Genomic DNA, 16,020 nt, shown 5'->3' with positions numbered 1-16,020 from the left:
CTAAAATGCAACAAGGAGAAGCTTCGGCAAGTACTGGCACAGGCACAATGGCCCAAATGGCCTCCTTCTGTGCTGTAATACTCTATGATTCTATAAAGTAGGATCTGAGCTCAAGGATTATTGTATCAGAGATAATAATAATAATACTGTGGCCTTGCTTGGCTCAGGAACCAGACTACTGAGACTGCCATAGTGGATCAAACAATTCCAATAGTCAGTTCAGCATGAAGAAGATACAATTTATCTCCTCCTCGCCACAAGGATAATTGGAGCTTGTGGAGGGTAGAACCAGGGAGGCCAGCAATGAGAACATTCTAGAATCTAATCTTACGGTAACAAACATATAAATGAAGTTTTGAGCTTTAGAAAGAGTGAGATAGGGACACAGGTGATCAAGGATCTAAAGATGGAAACATTTTGGTCATGGTGCAGGGTGTTGAGCAGAGCTGGGAGTCAGACTGAACACCAAAGTTGCACACTAACTCAGTTAGCAGCAGCAACCAGAGAGGTTGATTGGGTCAGAGCCAGAGGGAAAAACAAGCTCTAGTAAGAGCTAAACAAGACAGCTTTAGTTCTGTGGATATTCATTTGAAGTAAATTAAGGCTTATCCAGAGCTTAATGTCTGAGAGCCAGTTAGTCAGAACAGTAATAATGCTAGAATCAAGGATAGGGGCAGAACGATGGGTGTCAACAGTATAGAGATAGAAGTTGCCCTCTGCACATTGTTTCCCAGGGGAGGCAGATAGTTATGAATAGAGGAGAACCAAGATAGAGCCCCATGGGTACACAGGTGGTTTCTATTGATCAGTCATAAAATATCGATCCTAGTCCAACAGTTAGGTGAAATTGATTACTTGGCCAGGGAGAACACACATTGCCTATCTCCTCGGCAGATCAAACTTAGAAAACAAATAATGCAAGAAACAAAACAGAGTATACTTTTGAGAATGCCCCACTAATGTCTGAGTAAATTAGTACATATGTGCATATTGACCTTTCAGGATAATATCTGAGTGCTTTAAACATAAAAAGGTTTATCTTATTCCCCCTGAAGATGTGAGAAACAGATTTGAGCAGAGCAAGTCCTCTGGTGTGTCCTGCCAACAAGCTTGACTTAAGATGGCTGGATATGTCAAATACATTCTGTGTTCAAACAACATCCATCACAAAGAATTGTTAAGGTGCATTTCCCCTGGAAGTGGTATTCCCCAATGCAAAACGTACAACACTCAGATGGTTATGTATTTGCAGTCCATAATGTCCTGAAAAGAAAGTTACCTTGAAGGGAAGCTCCAAGTTGCTCACAGTGTTTGGTTTGGTTTGGTCCATCCCAGAATCTATCCACTTTCCTGGAACATTCTGGGTGTATTTTGGGTGAGGAAAACTCACGAACCAACCTCAAGCAGTGAAAAGTGAGAAATACTTTTGAGAATGCCCCACTAATGTCTGAGTAAATTAGTACATATGTGCATTAATATTTACAGCAACATGTTGAAAAAAAAACTTTTATTGATGACTTTTCATTTGAACAAAGTTTTATAGTGTTTCTAACATGGCACAATTTGGGCAAAAGGCTTTAATTTAATGGTTGGAGATTTTTAGACACTGCATGTTACCCACAGTAGCATGCTCATTGACCACAAACTTAATTGCAACCACAACTTCCTTCTTATTTGAATAAAAAACAGCGGGCCAATCCTCAAATGTTTAATAATCAGAAATATGAGTTAGTTAAATCACTTAGATGGTTGACAAGCTCCAACTGTCAACCCCCTCCCCACCCCTCCTCAAAACAAAGTAAACCTGTTCTTTCATGTGAGATTATTAAACTCAAGTTTGCTATATCAGATCAGCGTGCTAGTGTCTAAATTGGGTTGGGCAACAAATGGCCATTTGTGTGAGGACATGCTGATCACAGCATGTTAATGTGAGAATTTGCTGACCAGCCGACAATCTGAAGGTGTTCACTGACTAATGAGGAGCCTTTTTGCTATAAACTGGGTGCACTTCAGTAACTCTGAATCTGATCTCACTGCCTTTTATTTGGTATTCAGAGGCATTACCTCACGGACAGCAAGATTAACAGCTGTAGGTCAGAGGTGAAATAACCAGTGCCTGGTTAACTTCCCCCACACTTCCCTCCCACCTCCTCTCCTCCACCCACCCACACTCCTCACCCACCTGCTACCCCACACTCCCCACCCACCTTCTTGCCCCCCACACTCCCCATCCTCCTGCTTCCCCAACACTCCCCATCTTCCTGTTCCCCCACATCCCCACCCACCTGCTGCCACCCACACTCCCCACCCACCTCCTCCCACCCACACTCCCCACCCACCTCCTCCCCCCCACACTCCTCACCCATCTCCTCCCCCCTACATTCCCCACCCACCTCCTCCCACCTACACTCCCCTCCCACTCCTCACCTATCTCCTTCCAAACCACCTCCTCCCCCCATACTCACACCCACCTGTTTCCCCACTCCCACACACCTGTGGCCTTCCCCCACTAACATGACCTAGCCTGACTGTAACTTATCTCACAAGTCAAGAGTGCCCGGGCCGAACTGTGGACTGGTAGCACTATAGCAGATTATTGAACTGGAGCAGAAGAGCACTGCAGTGGGGAATTAAATGGGATTAGGAAAGTAAAGACAGAACAATGTTTTCAGATGAACTGAGACGGCAGATCAAAATGACGCAAGTTTAGAATTGCAGAAAGCAATTTTAGGACAAGCACCAGGAAGTATTTCTTTATGCAAAGGGTAACTAACAACTGGAACCAATTACCATGAAGGGTAGTGAGGTCAGAGCACTGAAGTTATTTTTAAAACAAACAGCTCGATGCTCTGACGGGACGATGGTAGGGTTGGTATTCTAGAAGGATGAGATCAAATGGCCCAAACTTCTAAACTTCTTTTGTGATCTTGTAGATCAAATTATGGAGACATTGAAAAGCATTAAGCGGTGACTCACTCCACAGCCGGGCTAAAGGCTGCAACATGAATATTTATCTCCTGGCCCATTTAGACTTGCAAATGGAAGCCAGAGTGCTCCTCAGTTGTCTTGTGTAATCTGGCGAGCAGTCCCTGGAACAGAAATGTGGAGTTTGCTGGTAGTGAAGCAATCGTATTCTGACAGACTTAACTTGGGTTGGTCTCCAGCTTGATGTGCAGTTCTTGTTAGCTACCAGTTCAGAAGCTGGGCAGCATCCTCAGCACTTTTACAACAACAACAACAACAACAAGATTCCATTTATAGAGCGCCTTTCACGTCAGGAGGACGTCCCAAGGCGCTGCACAGTTGGGTCATGACCCGAGCAGGGGGGAAATGGTCAGGGTGAGGGGAGGGAAGGGAGGGAGAGAGGAGGGGGAAAATGGTCAGGGTGAGGGGAGGGAAGGGAGGGAGCGAGGAGGAGGAAGAGAGTCGAGAGGGGACTTACCAGAGGCCAGAAAAAGAACCGTCAAGAGTGATATGGAGAGTTACTGTATTGATGATCAGCAACTATAATGCAGAAATCCATCTGGAAGCCCATCGTTTCTTCTAACATTGTCAAAGTATGTCAGCCTGGCTCAGTGGTAGCACTCTCACATCTGGTCAGAAGGTTGTGGGTTCTGTCTGCCTGTTCGGAAATGACTATTTGAAATGAGAAGGGAGAAGGATGTCCTGGCCAACAATACCCCAAATAAAATTAGTTGCTCACTAATTTGTTTGTGGGACATTGCTGTGTGCAACTGGCTGTATCAGAAATAAAACCTTTGTTTTTTGCACCATCATTGCAATGTTCTAATACAACGACAGAGTGCTGCCATGATTGTCATCCCAATCCTAGTGAGTGACAGCTGCTAAGGACTGAAGGTGAACCCAGAGGTCACAGTAACACAAAGTACTCAAGGTGCAGTATAGAAGCCCCATACTACCCACAACAGCAACCAGTGGAAATCAGGCATTATTATTATGCCCTGAGCACTCCTGAGAACTGCTGTGTACAGTGAGGAATTCACATGTGACTGGGCTTTGGGTTGTACTGTGTGTGGGGGTGCAGGGGAATCTAACACAAGAAAATGTGCAACAAATAAGACCCTCCAGCCCATCAAGTCCACTTCAACCTTAATCCAAACCTCCCTTCCCCAAATTACAGGATTTACCCAGAATATTTAATCTCTCAAGGGAAAAGTTTAAAAAGGCCTTTTCTGATCTACAAAAGTTATCAAAACAAATATCCAGAATCTTTATCCAACCCTACATCAGCAGCAACACATTTTAGCTCAATGTTCTCCAACTCCTCCAACAATCACAACAGGAACAGCTGTGGCTCCAGGAATATTTGATCATCTCAGTCTCTATGATCCACTTACCCTTTTCCAATGCATTTCTCTCTTTCTGATGTTTCCTAGTTGATCTTTATTAATGGGAATCTTGTCCTGCATTTAGACTCAACTTTTTGACCGTGTTACTAATACCTTCTTCTTCTAAATGTAAAATACTGGAGATGCTGGAAATCTGAAAACAAAAACAGAAGTTGCTGGGAACACTCAGCAGGTCAGGCAGCATCTATGGAGAAAGGAAAGTGAGTCAACGTTTCAGGTCCATGACCCTTCATCAGACCCTTTGTCTTCTTCTCCCTTGCTCAGTGTCCAACTCCTCCACTGTGCAACGCTCCAAAACGCTATCCTGTATGAAGAGCAAATGCTACTAGTTGTTGCATATTCTAAATTCACAGGGTTCATGGAAAGGGACATCTTGTGGCCAAGTGAAAATGGCCACTTACTGTCTCCAACAGCATGCTACCAACAGTTGACTATGACCAATATCAGTGCCTATTTTACCACTGGAGACTAGGGTCTGATTCAAGCCCAAGTAAAGAAACTTTTGTTTCAAGATTGGCTTAAAGGGTAAAACGTGAGTCACATTTTGGAAAGGGATCTGGCTTGTTGCACACATTTCTACAAAATGAACTTAAGTCTTGACAAAATTATGACTATCTCAAGCAAATAGGCAATCTGCGTAAACAAATAAGATTTGGAATATCCACTTTCATTTGAGTAGTGTAAGATACAGTTTTGCTGTCATATGGTAACAATTATTGTTGTGACTGTACAGTGTAGAGCTCAAATCATATTACATAAACAAATACCTGCAACAAAACAGAAGTTATTCCTCAGGACAACACAAAGCACCAGGCATGGGCCTCTGACTGACAATCAGTGGGGGAAACAATGGACTTTACAGAGGTCAGAACCAAGGCCCAGTTCAAAAGCGCACGTGATTATGTGCAGGAAACTGATTTCACCACAGTTAAACTTTAGTTTGAAAACATCTACAAAGCCTCAGAGGTTTTTAGCCTCACTTTAAGATGTAAACATTACTGCGACTACATTTACTCTGCAAGTCCAACTCTACATAGTACCATTTTGAAAAAAAACTACACTCCATCAGCTTTGCTGTAAACTTATCTCACAAACTTTCCTCCCAGTTATAAGCACATGAAGGCAATTTGGGGGGCACAATATGCATTGGAATAATTTTAGCACAGATTGCACGTTGGCATCACCATAATAACAATTCCATTCGGCTCTTCTAGGCTTTCCTGCAAGACGGTGACAATCCTCCTTTAAACCAATGCTGGCTTTGCTCCAGTGGGCATCGGATAAACCTTTCAGTATTCACCTGCTCACCATCACTCACCCATTCACTGACAGAAATAACACTCATTCATCTAATCAATTTAGCTCTTGGATACATTGGGTTTTAAAGAAAACAGTTTCACAGTTTGAATTTCCCCTCAATATGTTGGCATTTGACTCATTGGGATAAAAACTGCAACATGTGGTGTGCTAATTATCACCAGTGATCATCACTTGGATAAAAATATGTAGTAAAGCAATGAATAAGCAGACTGACACCAGGAGGAGTGGGGAGGGAGGGGGGTGTTGTAACACCCACCCTCCCAACTTCAACAATATGGTTGAACCTGAAGCCAGCTTGAACGTTCTTACCCATCCCTGTTTTAAGCAATTACAAAACCTTTGTTTTTTTAATACAAGTTTACTGTGTCCAATTATTTTTTTTCAAATATCTTCCCCACTGGCAATTGCCTCTCTGCTCCTGGTCTGATCTCCCCTTACTGGGCTGCAGTTCCATGGGAATTTGTTGTCCTCCAGTTCCCAAATTCCAAATGGCCAATGTTCCTGTGTGAGCTTTGACAGTGAGTGTCAGCAGGTAACTCGACTGTAGAGAGCATCTCTACAGAGTCTGACCGTGTCTCATTTAGCTACCAAACAGGTGCACAACCGGCTATAGAAAAACCAGAAGTAGGAACCCTGGCTGGTTTATTCCTCCTTAGCCTTTTTCATATGAATAGAGCATATTTTTTACAAGATTACAAGTTAATTAGATGTAAAGAAAATAATTGATTGCCCAATGTTCAGACTGAACTGAATTTAGAACGCACTGGTGTTTAATAGTGGATTTGTTGGATCACAGATGTCAAGGCCAAACCACTGGAATTCTGTTTGGGCACTCATCCCAGTTATCACTTTCATAAACTTGGCGGCATCTGAGCAATGTTCCAGAGGCTCTACTAAGCCTGCTCTAATTGATACAACTCATCGCAACCTGGTTGTTTAACCTGGTCAACCTGACGCATCCAGCATTCCATATTTCCAAATGTTTGTCAATCTTACAAATTTGTTTTTGGTCATATTTCCCATCTCCACCCCCATCGGCTCCCACCTCGGGTGCCCATCAGTACAGTGAAGAGCTTTGGGACATCCTCCCGATATGAAATATTGATATGAAATATCAATGTAAATTGTGTTGTATTGTATTGTAGATACAGTTGGAACTTCAGTCTATCATTGGTCTATGTACAACTTGGGTCACCTGCAGCATTCTGGCACATGAATATTTTGTAAGACGACATCCTGGCATCACATCAACTTCTGGAAACATCGCAAGAACAGTTGCTGGCTTGCTGTATGGACGTGCAAAACAGTTCAGTAGTGTCAGCCCTGACATCGCTGAAGTATTAATTCTACTAAGTCTGCTCTATTGATACAACTCATTGCAACATCTAATTTTTTGGATTATTATAATGTGGGCTAACCAAAGTGGTGAATGACCCCATTAGCAGCCCGCAGCACTGAGCTTAATCAATCAGCATGAGACTGAAAGCGCTGCGAGATGTAATCTTACATGAAGGGTGCTACGTAACTGCAAGTTGTTGAAACACAACGCATTGGAACTAGGGCAATGGAGTTTTCAAATGTTATTTTAGACAATTGAATCCCTACAGCAATGTTTAGTTCTTCAGCTGCCCCAGCTCTACTTGGAATGTGTTGTCAAACAACAAGATAGTACAATATTACAGCCCCCGATAACATAGACTGATTCTGATCTCCAGTGTCTATCTTTCTGCCACTTATGCTTGTTATCCATTGTCTTAAATTGCTCGTGCTCCACCTGTGGATATTAAGTCATGCACATACAGCACATTTGCAGACTTCTTTAAATGCTGCTGTAAACTATTCACCCAGATTTCCGGGATTTTTGCATTTACAGCAGAGAAGCGACTATCCACACTAACTGGCTGTATTGTGAATAAGCAAGCGGTATGGATAATTGGCATCATTACTAAGTATCACCATTATAGTACCATACTGTGCCATCACTATCTGCCTCACTCTCCTTTCTATTTCACTCTGTGTGTTTTATCTCTCTTTCTCTCCCTTACAATACAGCAAGCGAGAGCTGGGTGGCAAAGACTGGTGACAATATGACCAAGTGGAAGCTGAGAAATAGCCCCAGATGTGAATGTGGAGAGCTGAGGCAAACATGTGAACACTGCCCCTGTCAACATCCTGTAATTTCAAGGAAGCTTTCGAGATAAATGACAACTCCAGACTCTGACTGCAGTTTTGGAGCAACAAGTTATGATGATGATCGCGCACACACACACACACACTCTGCCTTTCACTGTCCCTCTCACTGTCCCTTACAGAAGAATAAGAGGCACAGAGTGTGTATGTGTGTGTGTGATCACCCTTACGTCCCAAGCATTTTCCTGATGTGAAAGGCGCTATACAAATGTAATTTGTTGTTGTTACAGACAGAGCTATATTTTATATTAGTATCACTGCCCCATGTACACTTCTGCAGGGACCCCAAAGTGAATAAAAGAACATTCAGACAACCAGCATTCCACTGTACAAAATGTTTGTTATGAGTTCATTGCTTCTTCTGTTTAGAGGGCAACCAAACTATCCTTTTCCTTATTGTCATGGGATCCTCCCCTATCCCTAAGTCTAACAGCAAATTAACCACAAGGAATCTGAGTCCACCCTTACGATTGAAATACACTGGGATTAAAAACCTCTTTTTTGATTGTCATGGAATAAAGATATCTGGTTGTATTATCAGATGGTTATGTGGTCAAATAATTACTGCATCAAATCAGTTATAAAGTGTCAATTGTTTTACCCCCTTATTTTCGGATTGTTAGTATACTGGCAGCACTTCAAGCAGCTTTAAGCAAGTTTATTGAGGAGAGTGCAATTGGAAAAGTAGCTCCAGCAAAGTGTGTGTGTACGTGTGTGTGTTGCGGGAGGGGGGGTGGGGGGGGAGTGGGCTATTACCAGCGCAGGAACAATGGTGTAAAAATTTCATAAAGATTTCATGAATCTATGGGTGAACGACAAGGCACTTCATGATAAAATAAGTGCAAAATCCTAGTTGGTTTCAGTAATGGTGGCTAATTTACTGTTAGATTTAGACAGGGGAGTATAAGTGCATAGATGGCTGGCTTTATGCTAAAAGGGAGCTAGGTTCCTGTCAACATCACTGCAAGAAGTGATGTTGGGGGTAACCTAGTGACTCAGATATCAACAATGCTGTAGAGTGCAGGAGCTGTCTAACACATGGAAACAAGCCAGCCAGCTGGCATATACACAGGAGGCTTGCGCTCTGAAACTAGCTATATTACAGCCCAGACATAACGTGGTTGGGATTTTATAATAATAATCATTGCATTTGATATAGCACCTTATCACATCTTCTAGACGTCTCAAAGTTCTTCACAGAATATACTGTAAACTGGATTGACTGCATATTTTGCAGGTGATTCCTAACCACTGCATTATAATATGCGGTTCTAATATAATGACTTATAACAACATAAATCTTTTCAGGTCTGAGAAGCCAGTTTAAAATATTTTTTCCCTTGGGGAGGAAGCACCAGAGCAGCATACAAACGTAGAGTAGAGTGAAGCAGCCATTCAGCCCATCATGTCTGTGCTGCACCTTTGAAAGAGTAATCTATTCAGACGTAATCACTTGTCTTTCCCCATAACTGCAAATTACTCAATTTCAGATATCTATCTGGTTACCTCTTAACAGCTAATATGGATGCTGCCTCACCCACCAAACAGCTGGACATTCCACATCCTAACAAATCTATGTGCAAACAAAATCCTCCTGATCTTCCACTTTGCTCCGTATCTGTCCACATGTCTAATTACCAGCAGTAATAATTATCACACGTCACATTTTTCACCCTAATATTTTGTAATTGTACAGTAACGAACACCTCTACCTGCACATTTGCATGACAAGAGAAGCAATGTGTTGCAAACAGGTTTGTTATGATGTGTTTACACTGCTTTGAGGATAGGAATATTCTTGCCCACAGTAAACCATGTGGGACCTCTGGGAGGTCTGATTTGTCCATCCTGCCATATTGCATCACATCACATCAGGACTGTTAAAAAATAAGTTATCCAATTTTAGAGTATACCAAAATCATTTTTTTAAAAAAAGGAAAGAGCTGGTTGTGCACATGACTGTAAGAGCATTAGAAATCTGTTTCCAAAAGGTCTAGGCGTCAGATAGCATCAGAGTTTGAAGATATACATCGCCAGACTACGGCATTACCTCACCCCTCACGCTGCTGAAACCCTGGTCCACGCCTTTGTCACCTCAAGGCTGGACTATGGGAACTCTCTCCTCGCCGGCCTTCCCGCCACCTCCCTCCACAAGCTGCAGGTCATTCAGAACTCTGCAGCTCGTGTACTGTCCCGCACCAGGCTTCGCGACCACATCACTCCCACCCTCGCTCGCCTCCACTGGCTCCCCATCCCCCAGAGGATTGATTTCAAGATCCTCATCCTCACCTACAAGGCCATTCACGGCCTTGCTTCCTCCTACCTCTCCAACCTACTATCCCCCTACCTACCTGCCCGTACCCTCCGTTCCTCTGGCTCCGGTCTGCTCCATGTCCCCCGCCCCAACCGCCCTACCATCGGTGGTCGGGCCTTCAGCCTCTCAGCCCCGAGGCTCTGGAACTCCATCCCCCAGTGCCTTCGCCTTGCCTCCTCCCTTTCCTCCTTCAAGGCCGGTCTCAAAACCTTTCTCTTTGACCGTGCCTTCAGCTCCCCTCTCGACTCTCTTCCCCCTCCTCGCTCCCTCCCTTCCCTCCCCTCACCCTGACCATTTCCCCCTCCTCGCTCCCTCCCTTCCCTCCCCTCCCCTGACCATTTCCCCCCTGCTCGGGTCATGACCCAACTGTGCAGCGCCTTGGGACGTCCTCCTGACGTGAAAGGCGCTTTATAAATGGAATCTTGTTGTTGTTGTTGTTGTTGATATAGTGGGGAGCAGACTGATCGTCAATTTCCAATATGCTGTGTTGGAGGTAAAACAACCTCTCCTTTGTTCTGTCAGGAGCTAATTCCAGCACCATTCACACTACTGCAACTCACAAAATAGATTCACATAAAAAGACCATTTTGCCCATTTGATCTCATCCTTCCAGGACACCCACTCTACCGACTAGTCACTACAACATGTGTGTTTTTTAATGAGTCCAACGTTCTGAACTTAACCAGCCTTCCTGGTATCCTGTTCCTGCAGTTAAATACACACTTTGTCAAGAAATAATTCCTCGTGGCTGTCCTGAAATTGCTGTTTGCTACTCTAAATGTGTGTCCTTTTCTTCTGCTGCCTTAGTGAATCCAAATATTAGTGCTCTGGGTTTATTTTCTAGTCCCATTTAAGAGTTTGTATACCTCTGCAAGATGCCTTCTGAGACATCTTCTCTCAAGATTGAAGAGCCTGAGCTTGCTTAATTGTTCCTCGTAACTCATTTCACTAACACTGGGGGTCACCCTCATTGCTCTCCTCTGCACTGCCACTGGGGCCATGGCAGCCTCCCTATATTGCAGCGACCAAAATTGTACGCAGTTCTCTTGGTGCAGTCTGATGAGAACATTATTTAGCTTGAGTATGATGTCTGGGATCTGAACTCAACTTGCCCAGTTTATTCTGCTTCACATTGTTTTGACATGGTGAGTAATGAGTGAACGAACACCCCCAGATCTCTTTCAGCTTCCCTTTTGGTAAGTTCGATACCATCCATGGAATACACTTCTTTTCTATTCTTGGATCCTATATGTAATATTTCGTGTTTATTTGTATTGAATTTAATTTGCCAATTATCAGTTCATGTTCATACCCTACCAAGCTCTCTTTGTAAAACCTTTGCTGCCTCCTCTAATTCCACAGTACCTCAAACTTGGTGTCATTTGCAAATGTAACTTCCATGCTCAATATATACAGCAAGTTTCACAGCAGACAGCAGACAAACCCATAGGATCTGCAGCCATCAATTCAGCAATGGAAATGGAACTGGCAGCAATACTAAAAATGAATAATATTGATCTTTAATGCACTAAGAAGGTTTAAGCATTCTTATTAGATTATTAAATTATTAAATTGTTTGATATCCAAATCAAGCAACAGTAAATGTTTTGAGTTCATCTGAGCCAAAATAAATCCTAGTCCAAAGGTTTAAGGAATTCAAAATATCAGAAAGTGAAAAACATACTTATGATGTTTAGTTTATGATAAACATGTACAATACTGATAAGTTAAACATACTCCAGAAAATGTCATATGGCATTAATAGCAACAAATCAAGCAAACAGAGCAAACAAAATTGCTCTTTTCTGCTTGGCAGTGGTCAAAATGACAGACCTAATAAAGGGCTTTTTGTCCTTCAATTCTCTGTAGTACCTGAATCAGCAATTTGAATATATTTATTGGATCAACTTGTTCTCACTTTCTTAAGAAATACAGTAATATCCTTTCAAACAACATCTTCTCCTGAAGGCAGTGACTTATCTTGGTGAACAGTTTTATAAACACCATCCTCCCTCTGGTTGCTGATCCAAGCATTCACTCTTCACGCCTGAATCTTCACATTCTCCACAGGGTACTCACTGTTGGAGGTGGTGGGCGGGGGGGGGCGGGGTGCAGAACTGAATCTGATCCTTTTTTTAACTGAATGCCTAAAAATACACAGTCACTAAATTTCAGTCAAATCCTGTTAAGCATTTTGAACAATGTGATAAGAACACAAGAACATAAGAATTAGGAGCAGGAGTAGGCTATTCGGCCCCTCGAGCCTGCCCCGCCATTCGATAAGATCATGGCTGATCTTCAAACCTAACTCTAATTACCTGCTCTATCCTCATATCCCCTAATCCCTCAATTTTTAAAAAAATCTATCAGTCTCAGCCTTGAAGATGTTCAAGTTCTGAGAATCTACAGCCTTCTGGGGTAGTGAATTCTATAAATTTACTACCCTCTGAGTGAAGAAATGTTTCCTCAACTCTGTTCTAAAAGGCTGACCCTTAATTTTAAGACAGTGACCCCTGGTTAGAGATTCTGCTACCAGGGGAAACAACCCCTCAGTGTCTACTTTATCCAGCCCTTTAAGAATCTTATGTGTTTCAATAAGATCTTATATGTTTCAATGGATCGAATGCAAGGATTATTATGTATGTTCAGGAAATGCATATTTTCCAGCACAGGTCATTGGATGGAAATTGCAAACAAGATGCCTGACTTGATTTTTTCCACCCACCCTGGTCCAGGATCATGGAAGCAAATTGGAAACATTTTATTGTCACTCTAACTTAAGCAAGTCAAATATTTTTTAACTTCCTCTTTTAGATTATCCTTCAGATCTTCTCATTACAAAGACAGTTTTAATATCAACCTGGCTCAGATGGTGGCACTATCGCCTCTGAGTCAGGAGTTTGTACGTTCAAGCCCCACATCGGGACTTTGAGCTTCAAGTCTAGGCTGATACTCCAGTGTAGTGCTGGGGGAGCGCTGCACTGTCAAAGGTGTCATTCTTCTGATGGGATGTTCAAACTAAGCTATGTTCAGGTGAATCTTAAATATCGCATTAAACAAATCAAGAAGTAAATGGAATTTAATCTAGTATCCAGGCCATCCCACAGATAAAATGGTTCAATTAATGTCTTGGCTGTTTGTGAGAAGTTGCTGTGTGCAAATTGGCTGCCCTACAAAATACACAGTCACTACATTCTACGGTAAAATTGTGAAGTGCTTTGAGACATTTGGCTATTATGATAAAATGTTTTATTGAATGCAAGAATTATTATTTTTAGAATTATTATTTAATGGTTGTTTTCATACAATATTATACTTGCTTCAAATCTGAATCCTTGTTAAACTCCTAATACATTGTATAGAATAATCCTTTTTTGTACAATTCAATCTTAGTCTCTGTTAACAACCACCAATAATTTCTTAATTTTACCTTGTTGATAATTATTTGCTTTTTGTTCTATATGGTGCTCTCCATCTCAATTCACGTTCTCTCTTTCGCTTCCCACTATCTTTGTTTATTTTCTGAAAGCCCATTTCCTGCTTGCCCTGGGGGATTTCTTCCCTCACTGAATTCTAGATGTTGCTGCCACTTCTGCCTCTGAAACTGCCTCCTTCTCCAATAACTTTTCCTTATCATTTTCAGTTGCTGCTCCTGTGTTCTGGGCCCATCTAAGTTGATGAGTGTATTACAGACAGTCTTCTTCCTGTCTCCTTTACAGTTTAAAAATCACAGGTTTTTCTTTTTAAGCCCAGATCCAGATGTCGCCTGTTGCACCAACATGGATTTTCCCACGCTTTGAGCATCAGTAACACCATGAAGCTTTCAGTGTCACAGAGGTGCCACCCACAATCACAGCTCAGGTTCCTCTGTCACTTATCTCTTATCTCTCTCCTTTATTTTCAATTGGATTTCCTTCTCAATGGCTTTAGAAGTCTGTTTGGGTCTTCTTTGTAGCTACACAACCTTTCATCTGTAAACAAGAGTGTCTTCAGTGAAGGCTTCTCTATTATCTTATTTTATTTTCCTTGGGATTTCCTGCTCAGAGGCCGGCTTTCAACTCCAATGTCTTTCATCTTGTGTGGTGGTAGGCCCAGTGGAGTCTTGTTATATTTATAACTCAATTGCTCTTTCTTCCAAGACAGAGTTTATCATTGCCTAATCTTCACCTCACTCTCAATCTCTTCCATGTTCTCCTGTACAGATCATCCTAAATCATGTTTTGCTTCTCATCCTGGATCTCTCAAAATTCCCTGCAGCCCTAACTGTTATTAATAATAATCCTTGCATTTGATATAGTGTCTTATCACATCATTGAGACAACTCAAAACGCTTCATAGAATATAACGTAAAGTAAATTGATTATAATTCATGGGTGAAACGTGGCAGCCAATGGTGCACAGGAGTATCCCACAAACAGTCATGGATTGAGTGATCAAATTATTATTATATTTTTGAAGGGATTATTAACCCCAGAAAAACAATCCGCCAATTGACTAACAACCAGGTTCCGACTTACTATTAGGTAAACCAAGGCTTGTGTAGTAAGGAAACTTGCCAAAGCCAATGTTTCATCCTGCCAGAAATCAAACCCAGGTCCTCTCTTTTGCGAGGTGAATGCTCTACATATTATGCTGCAGAACTGCTATTGTCTTGGAATGAGATGCAGAGCTGTGTAAAATTCACTCATCACATTCCACGTGAATGTGCTATAAATTGTCAAACACAGACAACGATAACTGTTTGATTTTGATGTCTGTTTTGGGGGAGGGGGAAATCTATCAAAGTCAGACACATGGGAGACAAAAGTGGGAGGCAGTTACTGTGAGAATGTCGTAGCAAATGGTATATTAAGTTATCAGGGAAGTAAAGCGTGGGATGAAGTGGGAGAGCAGAAGTCAAGCAGCACTAAGGAAATGGAGGGGTGCTTTAGAGGCTGTTGGTTCTGTACTTAATCCCTTTAAATCAAATAGAGATTTGCATTTTATGACGTTTGCCTACAAATAAACTGTCACTCCATGCCGGCAATTACCCATGAAGCATTTTGACGTTTCAATGCTATAGGCACAACAGTCAACCTGGCATTGTAATTACACTTAGCCAAAAATTCCAATTTGCCGGAGCAGATCTCCCCACCACCCCCCCACATTGGCCTAGCTAGTCAGGGTTTTAGTGTTTATGAAAAGCAAGGATTATAATGTGCAAAATACACCAAATGTATCATGTATTTATACTTCAGATTCACAAGAGCTAAAAACACAGGTGGGGGAGTTTCTACTAGTTACACAATCTTTTATTACTTTTAAATTGCAATACTCCTGCCAGTTCTGCTATGTTGCTGAATTCATACTGAGGAGAAAGCTATTTCAACTGAGGTAGGTTTGCAATATCCTGAGCTGCGATTTTGTTGAATTCACGTCCATTAACAGCAAGGCATGGATTTCACAATATGATCAGTGCGGGAGAAACAACTATATATGTTCTTGTATACAAAATTGATTGAAAATCAGAATTTTCCATATTGGCTGCCTTCCTTCCCCCACCCCAGTCCACCCCATCCTTGATACTTAGGGAAGGTCTGTAGAGGGATATGAAAATGACTTTGCTGGCATGTACAGGCAGGCTGAACTCTCCCTCGCCATTGAAAGGTGTCTGTGAGGCAGTGAGTGACACTGACAAGCCTCATGAAAAACAATATTTATGAACAGGACTTTTGATTTTGCATTACCATCTTCAACTTCACTCCTGGTAACGATAACAAGTCAACTTGGCAAGGCACAGTTTGATGTTGAGATCAGAAATGTATGAGAACTTGATAGCCCTAGAAA

This window comes from Callorhinchus milii, unplaced genomic scaffold, assembly GCF_018977255.1.
Source record: "Callorhinchus milii isolate IMCB2004 unplaced genomic scaffold, IMCB_Cmil_1.0 Scaffold2, whole genome shotgun sequence".
NCBI classification, from domain to species: Eukaryota; Metazoa; Chordata; class Chondrichthyes; order Chimaeriformes; family Callorhinchidae; genus Callorhinchus; species Callorhinchus milii.
This window is presented reverse-complemented; position numbering follows the sequence as displayed.